This window comes from Podarcis gaigeae (assembly GCF_964106915.1).
Source record: "Podarcis gaigeae genome assembly, chromosome: 17".
Classification (NCBI taxonomy): domain Eukaryota; kingdom Metazoa; phylum Chordata; class Lepidosauria; order Squamata; family Lacertidae; genus Podarcis; species Podarcis gaigeae.
The window spans coordinates 11,306,218-11,327,180 of record NC_139694.1 but is presented as its reverse complement, the minus strand read 5'-3'; positions in this window follow the sequence as shown (position 1 = coordinate 11,327,180).

The following is a 20,963-nucleotide window of genomic DNA, read 5'->3' as shown; positions in this document are numbered from 1 at the left end:
TAACCCCCAGATGTTGCGCCCGGTGCGGCCGGCCCCCCCTGCACCCCCCACGCTACACCACTGCATCCACATGTTTAATTTGGATTTAAAATCCTGATTAAACATATGGTTGGAAAGGGAGGGTAGGAGAGGCATGCCCTGTCCCCCTCCCTTTCACCTGACTATGGAAGGCCCCCTAATTGGTTTGGGGCCCGGATCCAGGTTGGATTGGGGCCACTTTGAAGTGCTGGATCGGGTCCCGAGACAGATAGGGTCCAAAAGTGCTTTACTGTGTCAGGCTGCAGGCATGGAGGTCAGTGAGGAGCTGCAACAGCGTGGACTTTCCTCTGAGCAAACCGTTAAACCTGGCTTGAAGACAAGCTCAAATATGTGGCATATTGAAAATAAAACATAATGTAGTTTAATATAATTTTAACAGCTGTCAATATATGACACAATCTATGATGCCCATGTTGGGTCCTTTTCCGCATTGCACCCGCGCTAGGTCTGGTGGACCGTTTACGCAGAGTTTCCCTGTTCTTCTCTGCCCCTGCATCTTATTAGCATGCGACGGAGCATTTTTAGAACTGCCGAGTCATCAGATGTCAGCCTCTAATATTGAAACAAATCAATTGAGTGCTGCAGCGAGTGTGCATTTCTGCCAGTTTATGTCACGTCCCCGAGGTTAATGCTGTTGCTACTTCCAGGGTATATTACATTATTGTGCCTGCCGTTTTCATGTCAGCGTCTATTTTTGGATTTCAGACACACACTGTTAAAGACGTTGCCCTCCCACTGAATTACAGCATTGTGAGATGTTAGCTGTGAATATATGCCCAAGTGTGTGTTTTTCTCTCAGAATCAAAACAAGATACGGTGCTTTGCATGTAATGACAGACACCTAGATAAAGGTAGGTGGACTCTGTAAAGGTAAAAAAGGTAAATAGTAAAGGACCCCTGGGTGGTTAAGTCCAGTCAAAGGTGACTCTGGGGTTGTGGTGCTCATCTCGCTTTCAGGTCAAGGGAGCCGGTGTTTGTCAACAGACAGCTTTCCGGGTCAGGTGGCCAGCATGACTAAACCACTTCTGGCTCAACGGGACACCGTGACAGAAACCAGAGCACACGGAAATGCTGTTTAGCTTCCCGCCACAGCAGTACCTATTTATCTACTTGCACTGGCATGCTTTCAAACTGCTAGGTTGGCAGGAGCTGGGACAGAGCAATAGGAGCTCACCCCATCACAGGGATTTGAACCACTGACCTTCTGATCGGCAAGTCCAAAAGGCTCAGTGGTTTAGACCACAGCGCTACCCGCATCTCTCTGTAAAGGAAGATGACCTCAATAGCCATCTAGCCAGTGGGATGTAGTGTTTAGAGTGTTGCACCAAGGCCTGGAAAACCAGGTTTGTTATAACAAGCAAACAAACCCATTTGCAAACTGATGCAAAAAACATGGAGAACCAAGCTTTAGAATGGAAAAACTGGAAACTGAGAGGAACAGAAAGTGACAGATTTACTCATTATTATAAGGAATGCCCTAGAGAACAGGAACTGGCTAAGGTGCTGAATTACCAATCCAGTTCCCCAGGCGTCAGCAATCAGAAACTGGTGCCTAGATAGTCACAGTGGGCTGTGTCATCAGGCATGCTGAATTTTTCAGCTGTCAAATTCCCAAAATGAGGGTTGCTAGAAAGTTGCAACATGACTTGGGGATTCAAAAGGTATTTCGGTTAAATCAATACAATTTAGTTTTGCTTGTAAAATTGCATAGGAATCGTTAAAAATGATTGCCAAGTACTTGCAATTATGTATTAATATTAATAGTATTTAATTATTTAGCATTTCTTGACATTTTCAGTAGGTAAAATCTAAATTATTTTTGTTTTCCAAAAGCAGTTTATGTGCTTCTTCATCAAACGTAGACTCACCAAGCTAAATGTTGTCCAGTCCACAAAAATAATAACAGATTCAAATTCCTCACAACCATATTTTAAAGATATCTGTCTTACTGAAGAAATGTGCAAAAACTAACCCCTGTCACCTGACAATGGCACATGCACTACTGTATCAGTTTGACTTGCCACTACAGTGGTACCTCGGGTTAAGTACTTAATTCGTTCCGGGGGTCCGTTCTTAACTTGAAACTGTTCTTAACCTGAAGCACCACTTTAGCTAATGGGGGCCTCCTGCTGCCACCGCACCACCAGAGCACAATTTCTGTTCTCATCCTGAAGCAAAGTTCTTAACCTGAAGCAATATTTCTGGGTTAGCGGAGTCTGTAACCTGAAGCGTATGTAACCCGAGGTACCACTGTATTTGCCTGCAAGGGCACAGGGTCTCTAACGTGGGTTTAGGCCTGATTCTGTAAACATCTGACCCTGTACATGTACTGGCTAAGTCTAGAAGTAAGCTACAGAGCCCAAGCTTTCAGCTACCTGGGAGGTCTGAACATATCGGTGCAGCCAACTACCGATGCTGAAAATACAGATGATATATTGCAACAGCCCTGAGTTGCTGTTGTGAGAGGCAAGCTAGCAGCAGAAATGTGCTGGGGTTGATGTGTGCCCAGCAGCAGCTGTTGAGTTTTACATGACCCTTTTCATGAGAGTGTCAAGGAAAACAGACCCCACCCCAATGACTATAACAGACCCCAAAAAGCCACAAGAAGCAAGCATTTCATTTCAGGCAGTTATGGGTGATGCTGTAAGAGCCAGGCGAGTGAAGGAAGGAAATATGCTGTATTGGGCTTGAGAAAACACATCCCAAGTCAACCAAAAGACAGCATTGGGCTCAGAGAGTCATGAGGTTGCTCCTTTGGTTTTAGCCTAATTAGGGATTTTTTTTTAAAAAAAAAGTTTCATAAGTTATTTCTCAATTTGATCCTTTTACATGGTTTTGTATGCATTGTGGCATTTTATGCGTTGTGGCTTGCAGTTATTTTTTATTGAACATAGTTTAATAATTATTTATTGTAGTTGTTAAAGAGTGAATTTCTGTTTAATTGTTCTGTTTAATTATTCTAATAGATTATTGAATATAACTTGCACTGATATATAGTTGGAAAGTGCCTTTGATATGTTGTGACTGCCACCATGGCTATTACAAAACCATTGTAATTTGTGGCATGCCATGCCTCCCTTGCTTGAGGTTTGTATGCTGAATGTTGGCAGAGACAGGCTTTTCAACCTACACATATAAGGTAAAGGTAAAAGGTAAAGGACTCCTGGATGGTTAAGTCCAGTCAAAGGCAACTATGGGTTGTGGCGCTCATCTTGCTTTCAGGTCAAGGGAGTGGGCATTTGTCCACAGACAGCTTTCCAGATCATGCCATTTACCTTCCCACCATAGCAGTACCTATTTATCTACTTGCACTGGCATGCTTTCGAACTGCTAGCTTGGCAGGAGCTGGGACAGAGCAACGGGTTCTCACCTCGCTGTGCAGATTCGAACCAGCAACCTTCTGATCAGCAAACCCAAGAGGCTCAGCGGTTTAGACCACAGCGCCACCAACCCACACACACATATATTTACAGTGTTCTACAAAAGGTGCCTCTAAGCGCCAGCATTCTGTCCTCACAAGAAAACTGACCCTGTAAAAGTTTGCCCTTGGGATTTCCTGCACCTTGGGCAGGTGCAAAATGACGTGAGTGGGTTATATTTGACAAAGCTGCAGGGAGAACTTTTAAGCAAAATGAAACCTAAGTATTCGGCATGATAAGCTTCTTCTTTTTTTGTTAGCAATCTCTAGTCCCCGTTTCATCTAAATCATGGAACCATGCAAACAAAACCAAGACAAAAAATGGAAAGCCTCTAATCAACTCTGCCTATAATGCCAGCCCTATAAACTGGAGATTGGCTTGCAGACCAAATGTGCTATGATGTTTGCAGATACAGATTATTTGTCTCTTTCATTACGGTTATCAAATGATGCATTTGTGGTGTGTGGCATGAAAATCTCCCTGTCCTATTAAGTGGAATACCAGCAGCCTTAGGCCAACCAATCTCTCTCTCTGCATTAAATATATATTGCCTTCCAGATTTCTATCTTTTTTGGGGTTTTTTTAAAAAAAACCAAACCTAAATAAACTCACAATGAAGAAATGTGTGTTCTTCAGCCACCTTAAAAGGATTAGCTGCATCTTTATCTGTAGATCTGGCCAAAAGCCAGGAAAAGCATTCATGCTGTTGCAGGAACTGAATATATATATATATATTAGCAGATAGGAATGGGCAGTGGTGGTGGTGGGGCTTTGCAGGGTAGACACTCACTCAAGTCCTGGCCTGGCACCCAGCAAGCCAACTGGGGACAAACTAGACATTTGCAGGATTGGATCAGTCTGTGTTAAATTGTTTTGTTCTTCTAAGAGAAGCTGGAGGGGTGCTCCTGCTTTTAATCAGATCACAGCATGGAGGCAAGGAGGCTCTAAACAGTGGGCGCTGGTCTGTTAGGGCAGATGGGACACAGATCCACCTACCTCGTCTGCTTGCCATCCTACTTACGACCACTCCAGGAGGTAGCACTGGCTGTCAGCTTCCTCCTCCTTGGTTTCCGGAGCTACCCTTGCAGAACTCAGCAAGGAGGGCGATGGGGATAAAGTTAGAATTATTCAGCTCTGCATGTCATTGGCTCTGGTCTCACCTACAGTTTGGCTTGCTTGCCTTTTGCCCTACCAGCCCCAGTGGACACTAACCACTATTCTGCATGAGGCTAGATGTTGGGGAGGAGGGCGGAAAACATGTGCTTATGAGGTGGAAAGAGTTATGTTCAGGAAAACTGGGTCAGGAAGAGTTTTGAAACTTTGCCCAGCTCAGAACAAACTGTTGTTGCTGTTGTTATGTACTGAAGTTCTCACCCTGGGCCAGCAGGGGGATACTGTAGATAGTTGTCACTCAGGTCCACATATGCAAATAAGGAATTGAAAGTGACGTTCAGTGATTGGATAGTTACAGAAAGTTGTTACTGTTGCTTTGTAGTTGAGCTCTATATAAGCAGGTTGGCTGAACCCTTCAGTTCAGTTCTGTTCTGGCCTGTGAATAAACAAGAGCTGTCTGAAGAATCGCTGTGTCGTCTGATATGTTCACCCACAACTTAACAGTTGTTGTTATTGTTATTTTGTTTTCCTGAATATTTACCTGACAGTAAGAGTTCTCAGCGGCACCATTTCTTTTCGCACAGTATTTTACATCGAAAAGTAACCACTACAAGGCCCATTCTCATAATTTTTTTTAGTGTGTGGCAAAACTTGTGGTTTTGAGGCAGCCTGTGTGTTTTCTGTGGAGAGGCAGAATCAAACAGACATTCTCTTCCATCTTCAAAGGCCACAAGCAAAAGCGGTTGTATGAATGTGGATAATCTACACAGAATTCGGATACCAGGATTCTTCTTGCTGAGATTATAACCCTTCCAACTGTACTAAAAGCTTAAAGCAATGCCTCCTCCCCAATTTCTTATAGGCGCACTTTTTCTGAATTAAAATTGCTGGTACACTTCACTCTTAGCAACCCATGAGAAAGTCATGTCAGCTTTAGGTTCTCTCAGTTTTTCCGTCTTAAAAGTTACTTGTGAGTTTTTGTTCTAGGTCTGGTGTGCCTTCTGATTGGAAGGTAACACATATAGAGCTGTGTGTGTCTCATGCAGAGACACAGTAGGAACCCATTTTGGAGGACAGGTAACTATTTGTTTAAGAAGTAGCAGAGCAACTCCTTTGGACCTGAGTGAGGCTGATTGGAAGGACAGCAGGCTGGAGCAATAAGTCATGCATAGACGCAGCAGCATAGCTGCCAAGCGTCCCTTATCCCAGTGTCATGTCCCGCTGCTGTCCCTTATTGATGAGGCTTCATTTGGCTGCTGGCTGGGCTTTCTGCCCTTGACTCGGAGGGGCTCAGAAGTTGAACATACCTGTGCCCGGAAAATCCTTTATTTTGGCTGCTGATCCCTTATTTTCGAGGCTTCTGGTCCCTTATTTTCAAATCTGTAAGTTGACAGCTATGCGCAGCAGACAGAAATGAAGACAGAGAACCCATCTCCATTGATGGTTACCTTAAATTCACACAGGAACTTTTAACTATTTTTATTTTATTTTTCGCAGCACACAATCTGGCCTAGAGAGAAGGCCGTCATGCATATACCTAAAGACCAAGTTGGCAATAAAACTACTGTTTCACATAACGGCTGAAATCGAAGCACTTGTCTTCTGACCATGAAGGAAGGTTAGAGAGTGATTTGCAATTTCTCTCTCTCTCTCTCTCTCTCTCTCTCTCTCTCTCTCTCTCTCTCTCGCTTCAGGACAGCATGTCTTTTTAATGTGTTTTTAGTGGAAACTGTGAAATACAGGTTTTATGTATTATTACACACAGCATCCTTCCTGCCAATCACATGCCTTATAAATGGCAACAGGCATAAAAAGCAAACCTGTGATGAAAAGTTATGAACAGGATACTGAGTTTCATGGGGAGCCGTTTTCAAGGCCTTAAGTTTGCCTCCATCTGTTTAAACGCTCCATAAATCTCACCAAGTGCACAGATGTACCCGCTGAAGCAATAATTACGTGTGTGAAGTTTGATCCTCGGCTGGTAGAAGCAGAAGTTAACCAATTTACCTCAACTATAGAGTCAGCCTTGTCCTGGGAAATAAACAATACACCGTATCATGGTAAAAAAAATGCACGGTACAGTGAGAAGATGACCTAGAACAAAATAAGGTGCTTCCAGATTGTCATATTCAATGCTTTTTTCTTTGGGGGGGCACAGGGGTACACATACCCCTAAACATTTTGTGAATCTTTGTACTTTGGTCCATATACTGTATTTATTTCCCCCTATTTGAACTATGGGGTGCGGGTGGTGCTGTGGGTTAAACCACAGAGCCTAGGACTTGCCGATGAGAAGGTTGGCGGTTCAAATCCCCGCGACAGGGTGAGCTCCCGTTGCTCAGTCTCTGCTCCTGCCAACCTCGCAGTTCGAAATCACGTAACAGTGCAAGTAGATAAATAGGTACCGCTCTGGCAGGAAGGTAAAAGGCGTTTCCATGCGCTGCTCTGGTTCGCCAGAAGCGGCTTAGTCATGCTGGCCACATGACCCAGAAGCTGTATGCCGGCTCCCTTGGTCAATAAAGCGAGATGAGCGCCGCAACCCCAGAGTCGGTCACGAATGGACCTAATGGTCACGGGTCCCTTTACCTTTACCTTTAGTTGAACTATAAAATGGTGGTTTTCTTGAGTCAAATGGAGAGTTCCCCTAAACATTTTTTAAAGAAAAAAAGCACTGGTCATATTTACATACAATCCTATATTATTATTCATATCATTATTGTTATTATTGTTACATTTCTTTTATTCATACACAACCTTTCCTGCAAAGAGCTCAAGGTGGCACAAAGCATTCTCCCTGTTTACCTTCTTGACAACCCTGCAAGGTAGGCCAGGTTGAAAGATTGGGGCTGGCCCAGGGTCACCAGGTGAGCCTCATGAGATCTGACCCCAATTTTCCCTAGCCCCAGGCCCAACATTTTATCCACAACAACCACAATGAAACTTTTTTTAAAAAAAAGTTTTTATTTATACTTTTCAGGTTTAGACATTTCATAAATTTTACAATCATTTTAACATTTCAAAGCTTGACTTCCTTCCCCACTTTCTGCAGTTCCTTAAATTTATTTTTTAATATCTTCTGCATATCCTAATTCATTTAATTAGCTCAATGAATTGTCTTTTAAATATATACCCTTATGAAACTGCAGGTTATTACAATAATGTTTTTATCCGTTTTCAATTTATCTGTAAATATTCAATAAACTATTTCCATTCTTTTATCAACAGTTTGTTATCTTGATTTCTTATTCTTCCGGTAAGTTTTGCCATTTCTGCATATCCCATAAGTTTTTGTATCCGTTCTTCCTTTGCTAGGACTTCTGCTTCTTTCACTTTTGGGGCAGGTAACATTCTTGCTGCTGTAGTAGCATACATAAATTAATTTCTATACAGTTTAGGTAATTCTGTCCCTATTTTCAAAAAGAACGCTTCTGGTTGTTGTTTTTACAGGGATTATTTTGAACATCCTTTTCAATTCATTATATATCATTTCCCAGTATGTTTTAACCTTACTACTGTTACCATAAAGCACCAATGCAGCAGCAAGCAAAGGCTGTAGCAGCTCAGTCAGCTGCTTGAGGCTGGAAAGCCAAACAGGATGTTTGTGACTGTTGCCATGGGAACATAGGGGCAGTCCATTCTGTACTGAGCACCGGATGTTAGCTCAGTGTGTGTGTCATATGACCCATACTGGAAGTACATGAGTGGAGTTTATTCTTACTGCTGTTGAGTGCAGACATGTTTTCTCTGTACTGATGTAAGAGACAGAAATAAAGAATGTAAATAGATTTCTGTCTGCTTCTTTCCCCTCCCTGGGGATACCAAAGGGGAGAGAGAAGAAACGGTGTGTTCTTCTCACATCTGGGAAGAATCGCCGAGACCTCGCCTGCTTATCTGCCGGGAGTAGCAACGGGGAGGTCGACAAGGAATATCTGCCAGTGCCTATGCTGTGGCACATTCCTCTGACCCAGGCAGAATTCCAACAACTACAAGACCACCACACATGATAAAAAGAACCTTCTTTCTCTTTACATTTCCAACAACCACAACAAAACTTCCAAGGGCATTTCCCCAGAACCTTCAGTGTAAGTAATGTTTTCATTTGGGATTTCAAGAAAGGCCCATGAAACTGAGTGGGACTTACAGCACATGTCCTCTCAGAAGAAAGTGCTGCTGAATTCAGCAGGGACTTACTCTCAGGTAAGAGGGGGGTAAGAATGCATCCGGGGCATCTTACCCATAGAGGCTAGTGGTGCGGGCGCCAGGGAAGAGGTGGAAGCTGGAAGAGGCCTCCTGGCATCAGCTCGCTGCCCTCACCCACCTCCACCATGTCACACCGGAGCAGCGGCACGCCTGGAGCCTCCGTCTGCCATGGCCACCATGGCACGAAGCTGCCAGCTGAGCTGGGAGGCACCGTGTCCAGCCTCCGCCTCTTCCCTGCCAGAGGAGCCGCCCTCTGTGGCGATCACACAGGGTCCGCAGACGTTTCACCATCTGTTGATCCCTGTGCCACCACTTTATTTCTTGCTGCCACCACCCAGGCCCTACCTGGTACAATACTGAGTCCAGTCAAGGTTAAATTGGAACATAAACTTCTGTTTATTTATTGCAGTTTAACAAGCGTGTGGTTTCATAAACGGTATCGGTCCATTACAATCATGGGGTGCCTATCGAGACCTATCACTTCCGCTACCTGTTCTCATTCACTAAACCACCTCTCAGATATTTACTTATCTTCCTAGCCCCTAACTATTCCTGACTCAGCTTATTTCACTACACTAACTCAACCTACCCACAGACTCTATCCCAATTCACTCCCACTTCAACCACCCACCCAACTCCCAACGAACTCCTTCCTTCGACCCTCTCAGAGCTGGTTTTATAGTCCCTCTGACTCCACCCCCCTGGGTTCTGATTGGGTAACCTGTTTAACTATTTCACCTCCAGCACTCTCATATGTTAATGTCACACCCTCCAGCTGCTGCCCGCCTCCTCCAGCCCCACTGGAAGTGCCGTCCTCCCTAAAAAAAGGTCAGCAACTCTGGGAAAGGGGGCGGGCGCTGGAGGGAGCTTTGCACCATGCTTAAGACGGCCCTAAATGCATCCTTACTCACCAATGAACATGCATAGGTGCAGGTCACAACATTTTCCAACACAGCAAGTTGTATGAAGGTTTTTTTAAGAGAGAGGCGCTCAGACTGTCCCTTTTTAAAACACCAGCCTTAGGTCAGGCCATGCAAAAGCTGCTGTACCGATGCATCTGAGGTAATCTGAGTCCTCTGTTTATTCACAGAGGAGATAAAAGCAGACTGCACAAGCCCTGCCAGCTTCCTTAACGCTCTTATGAGCTTCAGTGAAAGACTTACTTGATGGGGAGAGAAGGAATTTCAGTCTAAAGTAACTCATGGGTCACTGACCTTCCGACTAACGTCGCTTACCAGCCACATACACACCGCCCAGATTGCTCCAGAATCTTCCATCAGAAGTTTAACTGGTGTGAGACTGGGAAGGGGTGGCACAGATTGTGAGAGAAAACCCGTTTCAAAAGCGCTGTTCTAATTCTTTCACTTTTCCTGAAGAGCTGACTCTTCCGGACTAAGAAAATGCCTGTAAATGTCTTAACAACCTGCGCGTGCATCGTGTTAAAAGTCAAAACCATTTTTTAAAACTGTTCAGATGACAAGGCTGCAAATTGTGCTTCTATGGCCTACACCACAGTGACCCCTGGTGGTCTAGATCCAAACAGCCCCATCTGCGATGTCGTAAAGACCTGGGGAAGTTATATGCCATGAGACCACTTAAAGGCGGAAAAAGCCATGGTAATTTCATTTCAATATTGATCCTTAGGATGCGGTTGGAAACTTTATGAGGAGGAGTATATATATTGTAAGAGCTAATAAAAACCCCTGGAATTAAAATGTTGTTTTTAAACATCTAAGTCGCTGCTCGCAAGAGAGGCAGCTGGCACTATGCTGTTAAGTAATGTTCTGCTTTGTCCTCGGGTTTGTCTGTGTTAAGAATTTACTTATGCTGAGTTCCAGGAATTGACGGAGCAGTCATGACAAGATGCATTTGCACAATTTACAATGTGCCCCTCTGAAGAAGGTAATACTTTCATCTAAAATTATGCAGAAATGTTGTTGTTGTTTAGTCGTTTAGTCGTGTCCGACTCTTCGTGACCCCATGGACTGGAGCACGCCAGGCCCTCCTGTCTTCCACTGCCTCCCACAGTTTAGTCAAACTCATGCTGGTAGCTTCGAGAACACTGTCCAACCATCTCATCCTCTGTTGTCCCCTTCTCCTTGTGCCCTTCATCTTTCCCAACATCAGGGTCTTTTCCAGGGAGTCTTCTCTTCTCATGAGGTGGCCAAAGTACTGGAGCCTCAGCTTCAGGATCTGTCCTTCCAGTGAGCATTCAGGGCTGATTTCCTTCAGAATGGATAGGTTTGATCTTCTTGCAGTCCATGGGACTCTCACCTACTTTGTCCCAAAGTTAAATCTGGCGATGGTTCCCATTGGAACTAGCAGTTTGGAAGTCAGGGAGGCCAACAGTAGGCAGAGGCAGAGCCAATGACACCCACAAAGGCAACATTGAGACTAAGGATGTCACAGGAACGTGCCAATCAATGATCACGCAGTTCAAAGTTAACTTTATTCACAAAAACACAATCTTCATAGATTTGGCTGAGTGCCAGGCCTAATGAGCACAGCAGCTCATTCCTGGTAGTCTTACTCCATGAAAATAAGTTCCTGAGACTGAAAATCCCTGCTTTCTCACAGCCGTCTAAGCCCCCTCTTCTCCAGGGCTTTTTCCAAGCAGTTGGAGACTGTGCCTGTGTGCAGCCAACCCCTCTTCCACCCTTTTCATGCCTCTTCTGGTTCTGGAAGACAAGGAGGAAGGGGATATTGTCACAACAGGAGGGGAAGATACCTGTGATACTTCACCAGCCTGACTCATCTCTGCTACTTGACCTCCCTTACCCCACTTTCATGCTTCAGCTTCTGATTCTCATTCTGGACTGCTCTCTGCTACAGCCTCTCCCAGCTCACTAAGCCCTGTTACCCCTTCAGCTTCCAACACCTCCTCTTCCCAGTCTTCTCCTTCTGACCGCTCCCCTGGCTCTGAGGCTTTTTCCCTTGGTGGTTTCCCAGCCGGTTCCTCCCACCATTCCTTTGTGTCCAACCTGTCCATGCCAAAGGAGGAAGAAGCTGGCAGCCTGGTTGTATGTAAGAAGGCAGTCAAGCAGGCACTGACTGAGCGCAGACTGAGGTAGGTGGGACAGTGCCCCATTTGCCCTAATAGACCAGCCTCCTCTGGCCAAATCTGATTTGCTGCAGAGCATCATAACATTATTCTACCAACTCTGCAGTGTTCTAAACTCCCATTGTTCTAGGTGCATTTTGTGATGGGGGATTTCATTAGTGTCAGCAGTTTCTGAGCTCTGGGTGCAGTGCTGAGCCTAAGATTTCAGATTAAAACTGCAGAGTGGAAGGAAAGGAGGACCTTTTTCTGCCTCCCTACTTCCAGCTATTCTCTGAAGACTGGAGAAGAGACCCTCTTAAGAATATTAGGGGGGTGGGCAGGAGAAGGACTAGACCATGTGAAAAATGAACATAATATTTTAGCTGCAGTTCATTCATTTTCAGCTTTGTATTCTTGTTATACAGTGGTACCTCGGGTTAAGTACTTAATTCGTTCCGGAGGTCCGTACTTAACCTGAAACTGTTCTTAACCTGAAGCACCACTTTAGCTAATGGGGCCTCCTGCTGCCGCCGCACCGCCAGAGCACAATTTCTGTTCTCAACCTGAAGCAAAGTTCTTAACCTGAAGCACTATTTCTGGGTTAGCGGAGTCTGTAACCTGAAGCGTATGTAACCTGAAGCATATGTAACCCGAGGTACCACTGTATATATAAAAAAGTGTGCCTAGACATTCCATTGTTGCGCCCACAACCTAGGTTTAAGGTGCCATTTAGCTCCTAGCTTTCATATCTCAGTTTCTAACACTGCAACTCTGTAGTCCCTGTGTGGCTGAGATTGGCCGTGCTACTTTACCCAGGAAAAGGAGACTCCATAATTATAAGGGGGGAAGTGGTTCTAGGACAGTAGTAGGTAGGCAGCGAAAAGCATCAATGAAAGTTGAACCATCACACCATTTCACGGGGAGCAAGAAACATTTCTGTGCTGTTTTTGACCCCAATGTGGGAGAACATCTGGCACAGATCTAATTCTTCATGAACCACCCCCCTAATCAGTCGTCTTGATTGCTATGGATTGCTGAAAATATATACCACAACTCAGAGCCAGCTGTCAAATATAAAAAATATAGATCAAAGTATGTAACACGGTGAAAACCATGTTTTCATAAATATGAACCTCTAGAGGTCAACCTTCATTTTAAAATAAAGTGTCTTCATGCAAGATGCTATTGTTTGCAATGCAACCAACAACAACAAAAAGAGCTGGGAATCCATATTACATTCAGCTGCAACACATGGAGTGAATAAGGTGATGATGCACTAATAATGTGCCGGTGTCAGGTGGCTCACCATTGGCTCCGCAGTGTGATCAGCCTGGCCAAAAGTAAGCAGAGGAAAGCCAGCAGTGTGGCAAGATTGCCAATGCAGACATCACCCCATAGAAGGTGATGCTGTGGTGAGAGCAGTGGGTCGCTGGAGGGTGAGGCAGCAGCTGGGTAGAGGGAGTGGAAGGGTCACGTTTCCCAGCAACTTGGCCTTAAGGACAAGGTGAAGGCAGAGCTAAATGGCTTTGGAAAAAGCTAAGCCAGGATCCTAAGGACAAGCGTCGAGAAAGGCACTTTTCCCACTCCTCCCTGCCAGGAATAGAAGGTGGTGTGAACACTTGCTGGTGGAGCACAGTAGCGGCAGCAAGAAGTGAACATTTGGTACAGTTGCAATCGAAATTATTCAATTCTACCCCATTGCAAATCAGGGGTGGAATAATAGTGAGACTGGAGAAACCAGTACAGTCATACCTTGGTTGCCGAACACCTTGGAACTCGTACGTTTCAGCTCGCAAACGATCGAAAACCGGAAGTGAGTGTTCCGGTTTTCAAATGATTTTCGGAAGCCGAACGTCCGAAGCAGCTTCCGATTGGCTGCAAGAAGCTTCTGCAGCCAATCGGAGGCCGCATCTTGGTTTTCGAATGGTTCTGGGAGTCGAACCGACTCCCGGAATGCATTCTGTTCAAGAACCAAGGTACAACTGTATAAGTTGCAATTTCAGCTGAATTTGGAGAAACCACTTGAAGCATCCGTTGTGTTAAGCTATTTCAATTGCTTTTCTTTGATTTGCTCATTGCAAACAGCTGAACATCTGTAAATTTTGATAATAAACCTGGTTTGCAATGGGGGTTGAATAGTTTTGATTGCAACTGTATCTCAAGGTCGTAGTATTTAAACTTTTTCTTGTGTTGGGTAGAGAGAAAATAATAGAAATGCCTACCAAATTACCTTTCCGTTCATTTTAATATATATATATATATATATATATATATATATATATATATATATATATGCTTTCGTAGATTTTCACGGGTACAGGAATGCAGGTTTTGGTGTCCTCGGGTGTCTTCCCGTGTAAAAGTTGGGGTGTCTAGGCGACGTTTCGACGAGGTCTCACTCGTCATCTTCAGGCTGGTGCTTTCGGCTTCTTGTTATATATATTAAAACAACTATGTTTAGATCTTTTAATTTGTTTAGTTCTTGTGTGTTTGCAGCCCTTTTGGAGGAAGAGTGGGATGCAGTTACAATAAATAAAGTAAAATAGACTACAGCAAGTTCCATAACACTTCAGCTTTTTGGGGGGGCGGGGCGGGGCGGGTCCTATGTTTGCTGGACTCACATCTTGGCCTGGGTATTTCATGCCAAATACTGAGAAATACAAATTTCGAAGACTGGCTGTGTTTCGGGTCACATATTGCTTCGGGAAGTGTGAATTAGGAGCGTTCACTTTCTGATGTGAACTGAATTGATTCCTCCCCCCCTCCCCCCCCATCCCATCTTCATCTGTACCTCTCAGTTCCTGCTGAGCAATGTTGTTGTTGTTTAGTCATTTAGTCGTGTCCGACCCTTCGTGACCCCATGGACCAGAGCACGCCAGGCACTCCTGTCTTCCACTGCCTCCCGCAGTTTGGTCAGACTCATGCTGGTAGCTTCGAGAACACTATCCAACCATCTCGTCCTCTGTTGTTCCCTTCTCCTTGTGCCCTCCATCTTTCCCAACATCAGGGTCTTTCCCAGGGAGTCTTCTCTTCTCATGAGGTGGCCAAAGTATTGGAGTCTCAGCTTCACGATCGGTCCTTCCAGTGAGCACTCAGGGCTGATTTCCTTCAGAATGGAGAGGTTGGATCTTCTTGCAGTCCATGGGACTCTCAAGAGTCTCCCCCAGCACCATAATTCAAAAGCATCAATTCTTCAGTGATCAGCCTTCTTTATGGTCCAGCTTTCACTTCCATACATCACTACTGGGAAAACCATAGCTTTTACTATACGGACCTTTGTTGGCAAGGTGATGTGTCTGCTTTTTAAAACGCTGTCTAGGTTTGCCATCGCCTTCCTCCCAAGAAGCAGGCGTCTTTTAATTTTGTGACTGCTGTCACCATCTGCAGTGATCATGGAGCCCAAGAATGTAAAATCTCTCACTGCCTCCATTTCTTCCCCTTCTATTTGCCAGGAGGTGATGGGACCAGTCGCCATGATCTTCGTTTTTTTGATGTTGAGCTTCAGACCATATTTTGCGCTCTCCTCTTTCACCCTCATTAAAAGGTTCTTTAATTCCTCCTCACTTTCTGCCATCAAGGTTGTGTCATCTGCATATCTGAGGTTGTTGATATTTCTTCCGGCAATCTTAATTCCGACTAGGGATTCATCCAGCCCAGCCTTTCGCATGATGAATTCTGCATATAAGTTAAATAAGCAGGGAGACAATATACAGCCTTGTCATACTCCTTTCCCAATTTTGAACCAATCAGTTGTTCCATATCCAGTTCTAACTGTAGCTTCTTGTCCCACACAGAGATTTCTCAGGAGACAGATGAGGTGATCAGGCACTCCCATTTCTTTAAGAACTTGCCATAGTTTGCTGTGGTCGACACAGTCAAAGGCTTTTGCATAGTCAATGAAGCAGAAGTAGATGTCTTTCTGGAACTCTCTAGCTTTCTCCATAATCCAGCACATCCAGCTGAGCAATACTCAGGGACAATAGACCCGAACACCACCATGGATGTGAACTCTCTAGAACAGAACCTTCTGCAACACGCATACATGAACACACACCATTCTAAGGCAGATGGCTTTGGTCCTCCTGCAGATACCTCAGTTCGGAAAGTATGAAAAAAAAATCTCGCTGTAGGAGAGGAGCATTCCACAACTGAAAGATCTCTGTGTGTTTGGAAATCATTTCCCTCTGTGATCCTAAAAGCATTTTTCAGCAATTAGCACACACATGAGAATGTCGTTAAAAAGGGGAGAGAATGCAGAAGAGATTTTTAAGGTCAAGTGTATGTTCCAGGGATTGTAGATTTCACGTTCCCATTGTAGAAATACAAGAAGCGATTTTCACCGAATTACAGGAGACTGGAGACAGACTAGGCTTTCTTTTGGAAGAGTAGAAAGCGATTTGAAACAGCCATCACACTGTTTGTGCTCTTGCCCTTGCCTCATTCTTGCCTTTGGTAGGCAGGACACGGGTGGTGCTGTGGGTTAAACCACAGAGCCTAGGACTTGCCGATCAGAAGGTTGGTGGTTCGAATCCCCATGACGGGGTGAGCTCCCGTTGCTCAGTCCCTGCTCCTGCCAACCTAGCTGTTTGAAAGCACGTCCAAGTGCAAGTAGATAAATAGGTACCGCTCCGTTGGGAAGGTAAACGGCGTTTCCCTGCACTGCTCTGGTTCACCAGAAGCAGCTTAGTCATGCTGGCCACATGACCCAGAACCTGTACGCCGGCTCCCTTGGCCAATAAAGCAAGATGAGCGCTGCAACCCCAGAGTCGGCCACGACTGGACCTAATGGTCAGGGGTCCCTTTACCTTTATCTTACCCCAGCTGTTAAAAAACAAAACCAAGAGTCCTAGCAGGAAAAAAATGCTGGCAACACATCTAGGTACCTACATATATACAGATGCCATTTTTCCCCCGGTAGGGCTGTTGCACTTTTTTAACAGCTAGGTAAAAAGCACCAATTTTCACTGATAAAAGGATTTCCCCCTCTTTTATTTCCCCCTGGAATCAGCATGTTGGTAAAAGCGACACTTACTGTGTGTGAAGAAGTCTTTTGGCCCCATACTTCCAGTTACTTCCAGGTTAATCCCCCTTCCCCATTCAGCAACCTTAATCTGGATAGTGGATCCCCCCAGCTTTTCCTTAAGAAAAAGAGGTACTCAGTCTTAACCACACTGTTTAAATATGCTGTAATTCTTGTATGGCATAGTCTCCATTGGGAACATGAGATGCTAAGGAGTTAGAATTTTTGGTCGCGGGGTCGAAGCAAGGCAGGATATGTGTATTATTCCAGGAGGCCATGCCAGGATCAAGGGGACAATGGGAAGAGCTCAGAAGACCTATAGACTTACCAAAAAAGAGTAGACCTGTAAGCATTGGAGCAAAAGTGTAGAGCTGGTTGGAGTGAGACATGATTCTTCTGCCCTTCTATGCGAGTTTACCCACATTTGCCATCTTGCTCCTTCCATTTCTGCTGCATAGTCTCATCTTTCCAAATCATAAATGTGCCACAAAAGCTCCCCTTCAGTAGAATTCAATTTTTCATGGACACTAAATTATTCATGCCCTAATGTGTCCTTCTAGCAGTTGCTTGCAATTTAAGCTATTTGTTCCTCCAACCCCAACCCTCCGGCCAACACACAATAACTCTGCCATTTTGACTGAGCCAGCGAAAACATATCCTGGGCCTTCCATCTCAGTGTACATGTTTACAGTTACCACAAGTCTTCTGCTGCAGCTGGAGCTTTGCGCTGGTTATTTTACTACCAAGAGTCAAATGGATATTCTTGGAGATGTCCTTCAACAAAGATCTCCATTTGTCCTGCTTTTTCCTTTTACACAAATGACTCAAACATATAATAGATTAAAATACAGATTCTGTCACAAAGACTCATTTAAGTGCATCTCAGTAGCTGACTCATGCAACGCTGCCTACAGAAAATGTGCTAAGGAAAATTACCCAAATTATCATTTGGATCCTAGCACAGAATTTTCCTTTTTCATAACTGCTGCACACTGGGTTGACATCTTCATCAAGCTATCCACTTCAACCAGTCAAATTCCTGGTAAATCATTGCCAGTTCAGACGACATGAGTGCATATGTAAATTTAAGATATTTTTTTTGCTTTGATATGCATTGCTGTACAGTGGTGCCTCTGGTTACAAACTTAATTTGTTCCGGAGGTCCATTCTAAACCTGAAACCGTTCTTAACCTGAGGTACCACTTTAGCTAATGGGGCCTCCTGCTGCCGCCGCACCGCGATTTCTGTTCTCATCCTGAGGTAAAGTTCTTAACCCAAGGTACTACTTCCAGGTTAGCCAAGTCTGTAACCTGAAGTGTTTGTAACCCAAGGTGTTTGTAACCCGAGGTACCACTGTACAATTGCACTTGCCATTTTAGAAAACCATAAAATTGTAGAGCTGGAAGGGACCATGAGCTCATCTAGTCCAACCCCCCTGCGATGCTGGAATCTTTTAGCCCAACATGGGGCTCAAACCCATGACCCTGAAATTAAGAGTCTCATGCTTATACTGACTGAGCTATCCTACCTTTTTACTACCTATTCACTCCGTTTGGAGAGATCAGATGGGGCTCCTCACCATCCTTTTTTGTTTCAACTACCCTGAACAATTTAGTATCAGCAAACTTGGCTGCCTCACTGCTCACCCCTAACTCTAGATTGTAGAATTAGAAGGGACACTGAGAGTCATCCAACCCCCTGAATATCAACATGCAGTCTCCCATCCAATCTGAAACCATACCGGACCCTGCTTAGTTTTACGAATGTGCTAGCAGTTTTATTGCTTCCCACCTGTCAATCAACCAATGCCATGATGCCAGATTAGCTGGTCTTGAGTCAGCCATGAAACCACCAGCTCTCCTTTACCAGAGCAAATTTCGAAGTTTAAATAAACAGTGAGCGAAAGCTTTCTTTCTTTCTTTCTTTCTTTCTTTCTTTCTTTCTTTCTTTCTTTCTTTCTTTCTTCCTTCCTTCCTTCCTTCCTTCCTTCCTTCCTTCCTTCCTTCCTTTCTTTCTTTTAAAGAGCACCCAGAAAACCCTACAGTGGATAAACTGGCAGGATATGAGAAAAGTGGGGAGGGAGTAGAATATGGGTGGAAACTTCTTGTGATCCAAAGTCTGTTTGTGGCCAGGGAAGCCAACTTGAATAAAATATTGGGGGGTGGAGTGGATATATAAGGTCTGCCCTGGATAGTCAATCACAATACATGGCATACGCACACCATTTGAATGGTGATGCCCATAAACGTTGCAGTTTATTTCACTGAAGGGCGAAGGGACCTCAGCCCCTAGGATTTGGCTCCTAGGTTTGTGGCAACTGAGGAACAATGAAAGGCAACAGAGCTCACCCTGCTGTTGAAAAAACCCATTCCTCTTTGGGTGTACAGTGGTACCTTGGGTTAAGAACTTAATTCGTTCTGGAGGTCTGTTCTTAACCTGAAACTCTTCTTAACCTGAGGTACCACTTTAACTAATGGAGCCTCCTGCTGCCGCCGCACAATTTCTGTTCTCATCCTGAAGCAAAGTTCTTAACCTGAGGTACTACTTCTGGGTTAGCAGAGTCTGTAACCTGAAGCGTCTGTAACCTGAAGTGTCTGTAACCTGAGGTACCACTGTATTTTAATGACGATACACATCACAATCCCTCCCTCTGTAGATGGAAAGGTTTTTTACAACGGCAGGCTGATCGTCTGCCCTCAGAAGCATTCCAGCCTGGCCAAAGGACACAGCTTTCACTTTGATTGAATTTATAGGGAGACCTTTGCTAAGCGTTATGGTTGCCAGCTTATTCTTGAGGTTCTGAGAAATGTCAAGGACCACGTCAAAGAGGGAAGAGCATCAGCAAACACTGGATCAATGAAACTGATGGATGCTGGAAAGGAATCCGGTTGAAGTCCAAGAGGGGGCTGGTTTGGTTTTCTTTTCTTTAAGTACATAAAGTTAAGATAACCAAACGAAATGTAGTGAGAATGAATGGAAGCATTGCTCCTTTAAAAAAAAAAAAATACTATGGTGGGCTTTGGTGTGCATAGACTGGCTGGGGAACCTGTGGGTCTCCAAATGTAATAATAATAATAATAATAATAATAATAATAATAATAATAATAATAATAATTTATTTATACCCTGCCCTCCCCAGCCAGAGCCGGGCTCAGGGCGGCTAACACCAATGTAGCTTGGACGACAATTCCCATCACCCCTGAGCATTAATGTGCAGGCCTGTGTTAGTGGGGCAAAATTCAAGGCTGCAGTCCCAGGCACACTTACCTAGGAGTAAGCTCCATTTAGTACAGTGGGGCTTACTTCTGAGTAGGAAGTGGTGTTGTAAATATGCTACCGAGGATATTTGGAATGATGCCCGAGAATCTGGAATGCAGCCCCTGTCTGTGGATGTTCCCTTTTTAAACACTAGATGGTGGGTAAATCTTAACCAGCACTTTTTGGCCTGTCTCCGGATCTCAGCATATGAGTGCCAAGTGCTAATGCATTTTATATTCTTCCTCCGTATCAGGAAATTTCAGTCTGCCAAGTAACAACGGAAACTGCTGATGCTGGGGGTCGGGGTGGGAACGGATGATGCATAAACATGCTGAGCAAAGGAGCACTCTGATAGATCCACTCACCTGCTTTGAGGTGTGTGCAATCGCTGTTCTTGCCACCCAGCATGGCCTCCATCGCTCACCACAAACAAAATGTGCGATCAAGAGCAACAAGCTGTGTGTTTTTGAGCCTTGATTATGCCTTGTCAGGTCTTGATGCTGCAAATAATGATGCAGTCCTAAATTGTCCCCAGTTCCACATGCAGTGATGAGAACATGTTGATGCAGTGAATGGAGGGGAGGGGAAACCTCTATCAGCCCAATTTGCACTTGTTTACCCCAGTTGTTGGGACGCGGGTGGCGCTGTGAGTTAAACCACAGAGCCTAGGACTTGCTGATCAGAAAGTCGGTGGTTCAAATCCCCACGACGGGGTGAGCTCCCGTTGCTCAGTCCCTGCTCCTGCCAACCTAGCAGTTCGAAAGCACGTCAAAGTGCAAGTAGATAAATAGGTAGCGCTCCGGAGGAAAGGTAAATGGCGTTTCCGTGCGCTGCTCTGCTTCGCCAGAAGCGGCTTAGTCATGCTGGCCACATG